We start from the raw sequence: 13,505 nt of genomic DNA, 5'->3' as shown, positions 1-13,505 counted from the left end.
GCTGCGGAGCTGGCACTGGAGGGCGAGGGCAGCAGCGCAAAGCTTCTCTGATTGCCCCTCCGCCTAAGGGCCGTGGGGACATGCTGGCTGCTTCTGGGAGCTTTGCGGAATGATATGTTTAATTTGAGTTATGGTGTTTTTAAAAAAGCTTCCATGCGGCTTGCAGGCATTTCACTCTTGTGACTGTTCCTTTTTAATTTCAGTTTAATTAGCTTTCTCATGGTTGCTGTTAATGAGTGCTTCAGCTATAGTCACCTCTTGGACCAGATCCTGTGCACTACTTAGGACTAAATCAAGAATTGCCTCTCCCCAGTGGGTTCCAAGACTAGCTGATCCTGGTGTCTAGAATTTTTATCTCTGAATCACATCCTGAGGTGGCATATATTCAGTCAATATGGGAATAGTTGAAATTCCCCATTATTGAGTTGTCTGTTTTTGTAGCCTCTCTAGTCTCCCTGAGCATTTCATAATCACAGTCACCCTTCTGGTCAGGTGATTGGTAGTATATTCCTACTGTTATTAAAGCATGGAATTTCTATCCATAGAGATTCTGTGGTACAGTTTGATTCATTTAAGATTTTTATTGTATTTGACTCTATGCTTTCTTTCAAATATAATGCCACTCCCCCACCCGCCCACTCCCCTGACCTACTCTGTCATTCCTATATATTTTGTACCCTAGTGTTACCATGCCCCATTGATTATCATTGTTCAACCAAGTTTGTGATGCTTGTTATATCAATGTTGGCAGGGGTGGCTGTCCCTCTGTGTCCACCTCTGAGGGAGGCCATGCCTCCTCGCAATCTGGTCTGCTAGAGTACGCTCGAAACAAAGAAAGAGGGAATTAGTGATAATCAGTGGGCCCCAGGCTTCAAGCAGGGAGGGGCTGCAAACAGTCTGGGCTCTGGCAGGTGGTTAAAACAGAGCGGTGCTAAATTATAAGCCCAGACATCAAGCAGGTTGGGGCAGTAATCAGGGCTCTGGCCTGCAGTCAGGCAGAGCTGTAGTCCCAAACACAGTCTATGGGGCTCCAGCAGGGGTGACTGAAGAGCACAGGCCTCTTATCCTAAGGAGGGGGGGGAGTACTGCCACCCCAGGGGTGGGGGACGCAGGCCTGCCCAACTCCATCGCATCCCAGCCCAGGGCCCTAACAGTGGCAGAGGGGTCTGCCACTGGGTTAGGGGGAAATCCACCCACAACATGCTGACCGTGTTTCTGGCGGCACCACAGCCAGACGGTAGTCTGGTTCCCCTGGGCTCCTTCCTACTCTCCCCCTTGGGTGTACTTGCATCCAGGGGTCGTCCTCTGTCTCCGCGGGATATACCGCCAAGAGTAATGGTAGCAGCTCCTTGGTACCAGGTAGCAGGAGGGGCAGGGGTCTTTAGAAACTTGGCCAGTCCTCGGGGCAGCAGGGGTTCTCCTTGGCGTCCTGCTCCGGTAGCGCAGAAGAAGCATCTGTCTTCCTCAGCAGCTCCCTCCCAACTGAGCTGCTGAGCCAGCTTTTTATACTTCCTCTTCCTGTCCTGCCCCGCTGCTTCCGCCGTGTGGGGCATGGCCCTCCTGGTTCCGCCCGCCAGGTGGCTTGCGGCGTTCCCTCTGCGTCCGCCTCTGAGGGAGGCCAGGCCTCCTTGCTAAAATCAATATCCTCATTTAATACCAGGAACTCAAGTTCATCCATCTTAGTATTGAGATGTAATATTTGAATAAAAGCACTTATAAAATGTGTCAATATGTAGTTGTCTGCCTTCACATGATGTAATTTAATGAGACTTTTTCTATGACCGTTTCTCTTCAGTTCCTACCTGTACTTTATCAACTTCTTTTTACTAGGATATTGAGAATCCATTTAATAAATCCTTCCCTGAAGGATGTCTTTGTCTGAACTGTGTGCTCCTCCACACTTCTGTACCTTCTTCCCCCAGCCCTTAGTTTAAAAACTCCTCTATGACCTTTTCTATTGTACATGCCATTATAGAGGTGTCATTAGTGATTCCGTAGTTCAGGTTGCATTGAGATTTGCCCATATAACAGGACTAAAATTCCTGCATTTCACACTTGATGATTGAATTCTTTTTCCAGAGTGGCACACTAACTCTTCAGAGGACAATGGAGTGTATGTGATTTTCTTTAGTAAAATAAGAAGTGCATGGGTGACAGTAAAAGATGTTCCCTTTCTGAAATATTGCAAAAAAATTTCCAAATTTTTCTTTGAAACCTGTAGCTTAAAAATGACTGTTTGCCACAAACTCCAAAGTACACATTCACGTGCACACAGACACAATCTGATAACATGTAGGGCATAGGGCACTTTTGAACGTTTTAAATTACACACAACCTGAGTTTTGCCAAGGTTAGCCATTTTCAGAGTTCAATTCTGTAATTTCTTCATAAAAATTACCACCAACTTCAGAACAGTCACGAATATCATAATTATCCTTTTAACATTGTTTTTCAAAGCATTCAGAAAAACATCACTCAGCTGCCATTTGTGAACTGCACCATTCTATGCAATCTGATGCCTGACTAATTTTACACTCCAGTACAAAACACTGTACAGGGCAACTATGAAAACCACACCAATTCTGTATTAATCATTAACCAATTAACAGAGGCAGAAGCCAAGGCAGACTCTTTGTTGTTCAGGATGAGGGTGAAGATATGTGAGTAATGGAATGCAGGTAGCTGAGACAGAGAGGAACAAGGCAACTGATCAGTGCAGCATGGTTGGAGAGCTGAATGACATACGTGTTTCTTTCCTTGCCACTTAGGGTTTGTGTTGATTTGTTATGCAGTCTAGCAACCATCACTCAGAGTTACAAAGCCTTCTGTGTTTGAATTTGTCTAGAAACCCCACAGAAGCCTGCAAACCAACATCCTTGTAGCTGACGGTAGTGTGTCTCTCTGAAAATGTTCGAAAGGGAGTTGAATAGTGTTCAGCTACATGCTCTTTTTAGTGAGAACCAGCAATGTCTGGCCTTTTTCACAAACAGCTGCCATCAAGGGTCACCACTGAAGACAACCGATGGCCTTCGTTGCCAAAATGAATGAGCCTTTTTCCTTTGAACTAGAGGAGTAACTCCTTTAGCTGGTAGCTATTGAGGACTCCTATCCTGTGAACCAGCCACTAGAGGGAGAGGTGTAATTCCCACACAAAGCTGTCTGTGGTGGTTCTGATGAAATTCTGTATGGGGAGTCATTGTTGACCTGATTTTCTGTGTACTGTGGGCCAATTCCTGCCTTAGTTGAAGAAAACTCAAATTAGATAAAGGAAAAGGACCACAAGTACTCCTTTTCTTTTTGCGAATACAGACTAACACGGCTGTTACTCTGAAACCTGTCAAATTAGATACACATGTTCTTTCACATAATTACTAGAGGATAATAGAGGATATTACATATTTTATTTCACTTATTCAGATTTTACACCATCAAAGATCCACTCATTGAAAACTTTGAACATTCTGTAGAGCATAGCATATTTTTGCTCTATTTTTGTTGCTATTTCATTTTAAAAACAAACCCCAAACAAGCATGGTTTTTAGTGAGGAAAGGATGTATGGAGTTTGATTTACACAGTGAAATAGACAGTCGCAAAAAGAGAGAAACTCAAAGATAAGCAATATACCTGTCATCCTAATATTTCTTCACAACCAGTAATCCAACAACCCTCCTGAGGTCTTTAATCAACTCATAATCCCGAGACCACCTGTCTTCCACATTTGATCTCCCCGGATCACAGGAAACGGTAGCTTGTATTTATTGACTGCAAGAAAAAAGAATCTTCATTTTTAATGTTTCATCGATTTCCTCTGTTTGTACCTTACTCAAAGTAATTAGCTGTGTCACATAATTAATTGCTCTGGGCCTAGTTTTCCCTTAAGTTGCATGAGTGTGATTCTCGTCAAAGTTGCATGTAGTCCCAAGCTATGTATCATGAGCCTGAGTTCCTCTTCTGCATAAAAAAGCCATGGAAGGAGAAAAAAGTATTCACTTATTTCAGAGGCTTTGTTAGGTTTGCTACTCTTCTGCTTAGAGAAGTGAGACTAGCAGTGCTGTGAAGGGGTCAGGAAGTCAGCTAATACTCAAAGAGAAAAGCATAGTAAATACAGTAGATCTTTGGCTGACCATGGAGATTCCATCTGCCTCTGTGCTCCCTCCCCTGTTCTCTAGTCCCACTGGCAGCATGTCGCTTTGGTGGATACCTCCAGCTTGGTGCTGCTGCAAATTCTACACAGGGCAGGAAGGGAATTTATTGCTGCTCAGGCCAGCTGAAACTTACAATGTGTCTTGCTTTGCCAGCTATGCTGCCCTGAAAGGGGAACAGTTTATTTAATGGCTGTTACATCAACTCCTCTTCCCTTCTACATGGAGCTGAACTCCTGAGTTGCTGTCACATGTAGTGATAGTGTGTGTGGGGGTGGGGGAAGGAAATACCAGCATTTACCCACCTTTTTCTTATGAGTCGATCTCCATCAGCCCACCATTCCTGCATGTTTGCTGCCTTCCATATCACACAGCAGAGAAAAACATTTGATTCAATTAAACCAACCAATTCATAAGATTCAGGCACTTGTAGAGGCTGGGTCTTTGTTGCTTGGCGATTATACTTTTCAGATGAGAATCATAGTTAGGCTGTATCTTTGTTAAAGAAAAGGCAGACAGTTGTCATGCAAAATCTTCATTTGCCAGTAGGCATTCCTGTGTATCAGTGGCACTTTTTATGTAAAAATCCAGTGGTCTATGTGTGCATATTTATCCTTCCATACAAATAATAGAGATTGTTAATGGATTTTATTATTGCCCAAAGTGCCTTCCTGGTTAAATAAATCTCTGCTGAATTTACTGTCGCAATGTTCCAGCTCTGTTCCTACCTCTATTTCTTGCACTTGCAACAAAACCACTTATAATCTGTGAGCAGGTACATCTGTAGTACCTGTGTAGTAGGAAAGGGATTTAAACCCCCCCACCCCCAAGAAGGGTAAGCCAACACTGGAGCAGTCATAAATGCCTCTCTCACTCTGCCAGCACCAGATTACAATCTGACCATTCAAAGGGGTTACGTTTGCACTTTACTAGTTACTAGTAGTTTTTCTGTATTGTTGAGCCTAAAAATGAATTTTAGGCAATAGATTTTCACTCAATAATTCCTGCATCAAGCCTAATACCTTCTTTTTGTGGTAGGAGCAGTGCATTAGAAAGCGCTGTGCATCTGTAATTGTTCGGGAAGTTGGCCAGACTTTGATTGTTTCAGTTGTGATTTGTCAGTGAAAATTTCTTCTGTGCAGATTGTATGACATGTAGGCTATCTGCTTCTGAAATAGCTCACATTGCTTTGTGTTCAATTTCACTTCAGTATTCTTGAGCTTATCACAGAACATTAGTTCCCATTCAGAAGATTTAGCATGAACCACAATGTCACCCAGGGGTAGCAAAGAAGCTGTCAGGAGAATGCCTCGCAGTACTTGTTTTTATGAGCTGTTAGAAGATTGTAGATGCAAGGTATGATTTTTAAATCAGCCTTACATAACTCCCATAATAACACCAGTCCAAATATTAAATCTGCTCACACACTCTGACCATGACAGTGATGAAAAGCTATTAATGTTTCACCATCTTTCAAAAAAGATTTTCGTGCAGCTATCTTAGCAGCTTTCAATTACCAATTACCTTGGTCCTTCCTGCTGCTGTTGTCTTTTATCTTCTGGATCCACTTCTCGCTGACATCCACTTTTCAGATCCATTATGAAAAACCAGCTATTGCATCCAATCAATCAATCATCTGTTCATGGCAAATAAATCCTTTAAACTCTTAAGTGACTCTGTGTACACACAGAGGGCTGGGACTCCCCCACTGACTTCAACTGGAGCAGTGTTCAGCCAACACAGAGTGCTTTTGACAATCCCACCCACCATGTTTTTTTTCTTTAACTAGAATTATGGGTGAGCCCAAGGGACTGGGTGAAGGTTCAACGTCAGATTCATTTTGCTAGTAGAGCCCCTTATCTCTGTAATTGACAAACAAGGCACCTCTTGGTGAAGTTGGCATCCTGTACTATCAATGTTGTGTTGCACCAATGTAATGCAACCTATTTCTTAGTTGGATTAGAAGAAGAAATCCTGATTTTCTTTTGTTTCTGTCCTTTTTATTGCTCCACCTTTGAAGTGTACTGAACAGCACTGGAGAAACTCTGCATGCTCACCTTGCCTGTACCCCCGGAGAATTATACTTCCACCATATCTTCCTTCTAAAGCCACTTGCTGCCATTAGTTTCCATGTGTGTGTAATCACTTTGATTCAATATTTGAACCTCTTCTTCCTACTATTTTTAGGTGGCCTGGATCTAATGCATCTCATATTTGTACCAATATTGACCTGAGGTCCCTTCCAACCCTGATATTCTATGTCTATGTAATTCCTCTGAATTCCACATTTAATTCCAACATTTAATGTTGACATTCAACTAAAGATGTCCCTGAATCAGAACTTCAAATTCAATAATCCTCTGAGGTTGAGGAAGGGAGTTAAATTCAATTTCCTGGATTCAAGTCCACTCCTATAGTTCTTGGTCTGGGCTGGATCCAAAATATTTCTATTTCAGCTGTGACAAGGATGGTGAAAATCATATAAAACTGACCCTTTTGAAATTCCTGTCATTTGGGGCCAAAGTCTCACAAGAACATATTCGAGTTATCCGTGGCTTGTTTAACCTTGTACCCAAACTGCAGGTTTGTGCCTAATCTAATGTGGATCTCTGCCTTGAAGTCTTCTTTTGTGTATTGCTGATTCCTCGTTTCATGCTGCTAAAGCTGCTTTGATCTCTTTTTGGCCAGTTTCCAGGCCGTCTCTTAATTCCTCTTATGAAATTTCCATACCAGCTTTAATTTCTGCTAGTAGGCAGCTATATTTTCATCTCATTTTCAAGTAAGAACCTCAAAACTTTACCAATTTAAATTTCTCCCGCTGGAAATATTTGTCCAGTTTGACACCAATTGTCATGGCTTCTGAGTACTCGGGAATATTTGGACATCGGTAGCACATTTATTTCTTTGCTGAGAGAGAAATGAATGGACACAGACTTGGGATAGCCTGTCCTTGACTATATTTATTTGCTGTGTACACATATCCCTGTTACTGCTCTGAGCAGGAGCAATGACTATTTTAAAGCAGAAGAATAAACAGCAAAGTTTGCAGCTTGCAGAACTCTAGAAACCAGCTGTATTTTAAACTCAAAACAAAAAAACCCCCAAGTCACTTGCCCACCTGGTTCGCAAATGCCATTCCTTCTGCTGTCTGACTGTGTGTTTACATCCGTTAAAACCTGTAAGAGCATGAGCCTGGGCTGTCATCCAAAGCCATACTCCTCCTCTGATTACATGATGAAGGTGACGGGCAAAACTGCCTTGGAACTGGAAGGGCTGATGAGTCCGCATTTGTGCTCTAGATCACGGGTTCTCAACCTTTTTCTTTCTGAGGCCCCCCCAAATGCTATAAAAGCTCCACGCCCACCTGTCCCACAACAACTGTTTTGTACATATAAAAGCCAGGGATGGCGTTAAGGGGTAGCAAGCAGGGCAATTGCTCAGGGCCCCATGCCACAGGGAGCCCTAGGAAGCTAAAATGCTCAGGCTTATGCTTCAGCCGCAGGTGGCGGGCTCAGGGCCCCGGGCTTCAGCCCTGCTCAGCAGGGCTTTGGCTTTCTGCCCTGGGCCCCAGCGAGTCAAACACTGGTCCTGCTTAGCGAACCCCTGAAACCTGCTCATGGCCCCTCTGGGAGCCCTAGACCCCTGGTTGAGAACCACTACTTTAGATGGAAGGGAGCCCTTTTCCGCTCAGTAGGTCCCCCATTCTGTGTTCTTCTATTGAAAAGAAATTTCTGATTTAGGGGCAAAATGTCTTGAAGTCTCCACGGATATAATCCTGACCCCGCTGAAGTGAGAGGCAAAAATCCCCCCCATTGAAAAATGGAGCCAGTATTTCACCCCATATCAGGTGAGATGAGGTGGTAAGGTTGACTAGACTCCCCACTTGAGTGATTCTACAAACATATGCCATTAAGTCGACTTGTTAGTGCCCAGGGAGCCCTGGAATAGCTTTTATTCTTTCCTGTGGGGTTAAGGGAGCCTCTCAGATATAACCTCTGTCATTGAATGCATCATTTTTATCACAAAATCATTAAAATAAACTGGTAGAATGAGGAAATAATGAAAATGATATTTTAATATCTGTTTTAAAGTAATTTGTTTCTCATACAAGTAATAGGCTTCTGAAAAAAACAGTGGAGCTGTTTTTTTATGTAATCACTTTGTATGAAATTTGTGTATTTTCTCAAACATAGTCTATTACTTATTCCTTCTTTGAAGACCACACAGGATATTACACACTGTATATTGCCCTAGTTGTATGCCCAGTGAGGTTAATAGCTTTGCGGGGTTTGGGTCAGGCCCTCTATCCTTGCTGTACACTAGTAAACATACAGTGTATGTATGTATGCACACACACCTTTGTTCTTATTTTGGAAACACTCACGTTTGTTGTTTAATCATGGTTTGACATTTTTAATCCAGTTATTTTTGTTTTCAGTAACACATTCTATGTACACGTTGAAACTCCAAGAGCGTTTGGATCATTTTACCACGGTTAATGGGAGAGCAGATAGAATAACTGCTTAGAAAATAGTGTCTCGGCATAAATCTCAACATGAACAAAAATCATGAGGTTAATGAGTAGAACCGTGTATATCTCCAAGCCTGGACTAGTTCCACTGTGTTGAGATAATTTAGGAATATCAGCATACCCTATATTCCCCTCCCCCCCCCCCATAAAATACTCAGCTGTGCCTGTGAACAAAGTTGCTATAACAATTAGAATACTTATCTTCCTTTTTCTTTGTTTCTGCAATGGTTTTAAGAAATCTATTTAGAAACACTAATATATAATATTGTCCTGTTTCAATTTAGTATGCCATCAGAATTATTTTCATAATGTCGCGGTTTCTAAGTAGTTAAGTCTTCTTACAATTTCAGTGTGTGCATGTTTGCATTAGAGACAGGGGCAAACCAAAACACTGGATCCCAACACCCCTGAGCTTTGGGGAAAAACATGTCTGGTTTGGCACTTCATGGTATGGGCTCACCCCTTATTTATGGCTATATGAGCAGATCATTTGCACTATTCTAGAATATAGATCTTATTGTCTTTATTTTCTTTTCTGGGCCTTTGACATAACTACTAGGGTACAATTGAAATTTATTATTATTTAGAGGAATATATGAAGTGTTGAGCACATATTGCTCAATTTGTGTACAACGCATCCCTTTCTCCATCTTATAATACTTCCATGCCTTGAATATTCATATGTAATTTTACTACTCACTACTTATTGTTTTTTTTTTTTAAATATTTTGCATCTCTGCTTGAAGCAAAACTGCTGTCCAGACTTTCTCTCCAAGAATATTGAAGAAATTGGCACATGCTATTGGGCTTGCAATTTCAAGGATTTTTAGTGAATTGGTAAACTCGGGGGTCATACCCTATGACTGGAGAATTGCTAATATAGTTCCTATTTTTAAGAAGGGGGGAGGGGAGAGAAAGTGATCCGGGAAACTACAGACCTGTTAGTTTGACCTCAGTTGTATGCAAGGCCTTGGAACAAAATTTTAAAGAGAAAGTAGTTAAGGATATAGAGGTAAACAGTAATCGGGATAAAATTCAACATGGTTTCACAAAAGGTAGATCCTGCCAAACCAACCTGATCTCCTTCTTTGAGAACTGATTTTTTTAGACAAAAGAAATGCAGTAGAGCTAATTTACCTGGATTTCAGTAAGGAATTTGATATAGTTCCACATGGGAAATTATTAGTTACATTGGAGAAGATTGGTGAGCAGTAAGGTGCTATTCAACATGAGTAATATAGCATCAGAATCTGACATTTAATGGATCAGGATCAGAAATGTTGTGAATCTGTTGATCTCCATTTGTTTTATCTTTCATTCTGAGCTCTGGAGAAATTATGCTAAGAACAAAAAATGAAATTTTTGTCTACTGAATGCCTCACATAGCAAGGGTAAGAGGTGCATTCAATGCGCAACAGATTATAAACTAATCTTTATTGTTTTTATTTTCTTTAGGGTGTAAAACAATCAGAGATGTTTAGTGAAGCTATGGCATACTGTATAATGGAACCCCTATCACACCTGATGCTCTAGAGATTGGCTCCTTGCTCCATCAGTGGTTTGATATTAGTAGCATTCACTCTGAACGCTAAAACATCACTGTGGGACAGGAGCTCACTGACATGACTCTGTGGAACTGTGATGGACTTGAACGAACTGTCAGGCATGTTGAATGTTTGGGGGTGACCCAGGCAGGAGTGAAGCCCACAACCTCGCTTTCGCTGTCAGGTTTACAGGGAACTATTCCAGAGGCATTAAGTAGATGGGGAATGAATGATATCCAAGATTCCTTCCATCTATCTAAGATACTTCTATGGCCCCTGTTACTGTAGTATCTCACCACTTCACAATATTTAATTTATTTATCTTCTCTACCCCTCAGGGATGTTGCTAGGTAGTAGTATCCTCTTTTTGCAGATGGGGAAATAAGGTGTAGAAAGGTTAAGTGACTTGCCACAAGAAAGGCTGTGATGGAGCTGGTAATTAAACCCAGGTCTCTCAAGCCCTAGGCTAGCATCCTCAGCACAGGACCATCTTTCTGTACACAACAGGGTCAAGCTGGCATGCATAAAAGAAGTGAGAGAAAAGCAGTGGCCACTGGTGAAGTGGGAGAAAATCCAAATTCATCCTGAGAATAGTATATGTTACAATGTTTATACATTGGAAAGAAGACTTTCATTTTGGGTTGGGATCCCAGGAATGGGAGAACTTTATTTTTGATCTTTTAAAGTTTTTTATCATCAGAAATAGGAAAGGACTTCTCTTGTGTCTTGTTCTGTGCGCTACTCACTGCTGGCAAAAGAGATTCCTTCCCAACGTTCCCCCATGTAAGAGTAACCTAATATAATAAAAGTTCAAAATCTGTAATAATAATAATAATAATGACAGCAAAGTGCCCACCCTCCCAAGACCTGGGGAGATGCTTGGGACCCTGAACAACCATTTAAAATACAATGAAAAAATCGTAAGATAACATAATGCCAGGTTTAAAAAATCATGTGACATTGTGAAAAACTGGAGTGGAAAGATCCTGCCAGGCTGAGGGCCCTTTTAGCTATTTGGGGCCTTCATCTCATAAAGGGAAGTTAGCTCATTTATGCAACAAATACAGGTCACCTTTAAAGTGTGAAACTCTCCGTACTCAATGCCTCAAAAGATTACCAGAATAAAAACCAAAGCTGAAACTGTTCCCAATGGCTATTGTGGAGCTTTCACTGTGTCCTGCTTATCGGCTTGCCTTTTTTGTGGTTGGGGAATTTCCAAGTTCCCGTTACTTTTAAGTCTTTTCAGGAATTATTAAAAATAAAAACCCTACATTTCAAAGTATTCTTTTTGGGTTTGTCCCCTATATCTCACTCTTCTTATCCTCTCAAGGTCAAATCCTGCCCTTCTGAAGAAAAAACATCTAGGTGGAAATACCTAGAGTATCTCTCTGTGTTGTTAGAGCAAAGGGATTTGTAATCTATCATCAGTCCTCTTTGGTTGGATTTTCAGTTGTTGTGGGAAGGGGTCTATATGCATCATGCTGTCACTCATCCAAACTACAGTTAATCAGAATTCCCAATCACGTTTGCCTCTCTCTGGTGCCCCCTTATGTATTTGCTGTTTAAAACAAACCAACAGATAACGTTAAAAAAAAAAAACACCCAGAATTGATGTCTCATTTGTCACCACACCAAAAAAAGTAGTTTTGGGACAAAGCACATGTTTGGCCCATTCTTTGTCTTTCTGGTGCAGTTACTAGTCTGGTCCAGGGTTTGACGGCAATTTATTAGGACTGTAGTACTGCATCCAGTATCTCCAGACTTTTGTGAGAGCTTCAGACAGCTTTGCCCATAGGAATTGCAACCATGAAAGAGAACAGAGGAAGTGTAGTAACAATGGTTAGGCAACTGGTGTGCTGTGAGTTTTACTGATCAGAATAATCTTATCATTACCTTGTGCACCCTCCCACGACAGTTCGTTGCATTTATCTGTTCTCTCGTTTTATACTTAGATTGTAAATTCATAGATATGTTTGTAGCATAATGTGGCTGGAGCCTCTAAGTACGACTGCAATGTGAAGAAATGAGGCCTGCCCATATAGACTCCAAAGATGACAATCGTTGTGCAACCCCCAGAGTTATCTGTGCTCTCTTATTGAACCCAGGTCTGGCTCTCGTAAGTTCCAGACTAGCACCCCAACCATCTTTCCTCTCTACTAAATAGCCTACCTCTTGGTTGGATTTTGTATTTCTTCCAGCTCTTCTTGTGGCAGTTCCATTGTGTATCCTCATTTCTTCCCTTCTCCTGTGCCCTTAAGAGGGGGATTGCTGGTCTCAGACTGACTTCCCTTCCCCATATAATAATGTGAGCTATTACAGACATTTAAACATTGTTTTTCCCCTGAAACCTTAAGACCCCTTTCTCCAGAAGTAAAAGTAAAAGCTAGTGTGGACAGTCTCTTTGCTTCCTCTCCATGGAAGCTAAGGCGTGAGGGTGGGGATTTCTCCTTTCCTCTACCTTGCACATGGGCAAGAATAAAGAAAATGTTTACGCTGGTGGGGAGGTGGAAAGGTGACTAGCCAGGTCTTTCAGTCAGTGTAAAGTGCACACTGATCAGCACTTCGCTAGTTCTGCTGGGTTTAACCTCAGATCCAGTAGTGCGAACTGCACAGGAATCAAGGACTCAGCTCAGAGCTGTTGTTGTCAGTGGAGGACTGGTGACCCAAATCCATTATACTGTATATCAGCCCGTTGGTATTTGGTGTGGTTGGATGACTGAATATCTGATTTTGCTTAATATGTATGATTTACTGAGCCTAGTATACAGTTCGTGCTTGTTTAAGGGATATAAGAGTTCTTCGCTCTCGTGCTACTATTTTTTAATTGAAATAACTGCACTAGATTAAAAGGAAATTGTCCAGATTGCGATAAATAGGACCTTTTTAAAAAAAACATTAAAATGTGGGTAAGATACCCATTGGTTTAGACAAAATCTTCAATTCTGAGAGTTCACAATATCCATTTGCAAACCTGCATCTGCCTCAGTGTCTTTGCATCTCAGAGGTAGATTGCACTTGTATATTTTCACTTCTTTTCAAACAGCAAAATCAAGTCTTGTAAGACCAACATAAATGAGCAGAGTAAAAGCTTCCCTGAGGTATTTTTAATGTATGTATTGGTCTTTTTTTCAGTGGGGAGGAAGACATTTTTCTAAGTTTTGCCTTTTTTTTTCCTTTTTCCCCAAATATGCATTTTTCTTCTTTATGTCCAAGCCTGTTTTTATCCTATTGCTTCCTGCCCTGTTTTTCATTGTACATTCCTCATGTGTTAATAGGGTTGGCATTCT

General features: G+C 41.5%; 1 protein-coding gene and 1 long non-coding RNA gene across 2 annotated transcripts in view; one reads left to right on the top strand and one right to left on the bottom strand.

The window, feature by feature from the left end:
* The window catches only part of PPP2R2C (protein phosphatase 2 regulatory subunit Bgamma), a 288,278-nt gene that overhangs the window by 75,550 nt on the left and 199,223 nt on the right, over positions 1-13,505 (top strand).
* LOC311519202 lies at positions 684-5,871 on the bottom strand. The gene is made up of 4 exons (XR_014711224.1): positions 5,668-5,871; positions 4,449-4,638; positions 3,626-3,763; positions 684-1,631 (listed from the first exon to the last, which is right to left on the bottom strand). It is a non-coding gene; the product is annotated as an uncharacterized lncRNA (long non-coding RNA).

Source organism: Lepidochelys olivacea, assembly GCF_965140295.1.
Source record: "Lepidochelys olivacea isolate rLepOli2 genome assembly, chromosome: 4".
In the NCBI taxonomy this organism is placed as follows: domain Eukaryota; kingdom Metazoa; phylum Chordata; order Testudines; family Cheloniidae; genus Lepidochelys; species Lepidochelys olivacea.
Note: the sequence above shows the minus strand (reverse complement) of the source record. Positions and strands in the feature narration are given on the sequence as shown.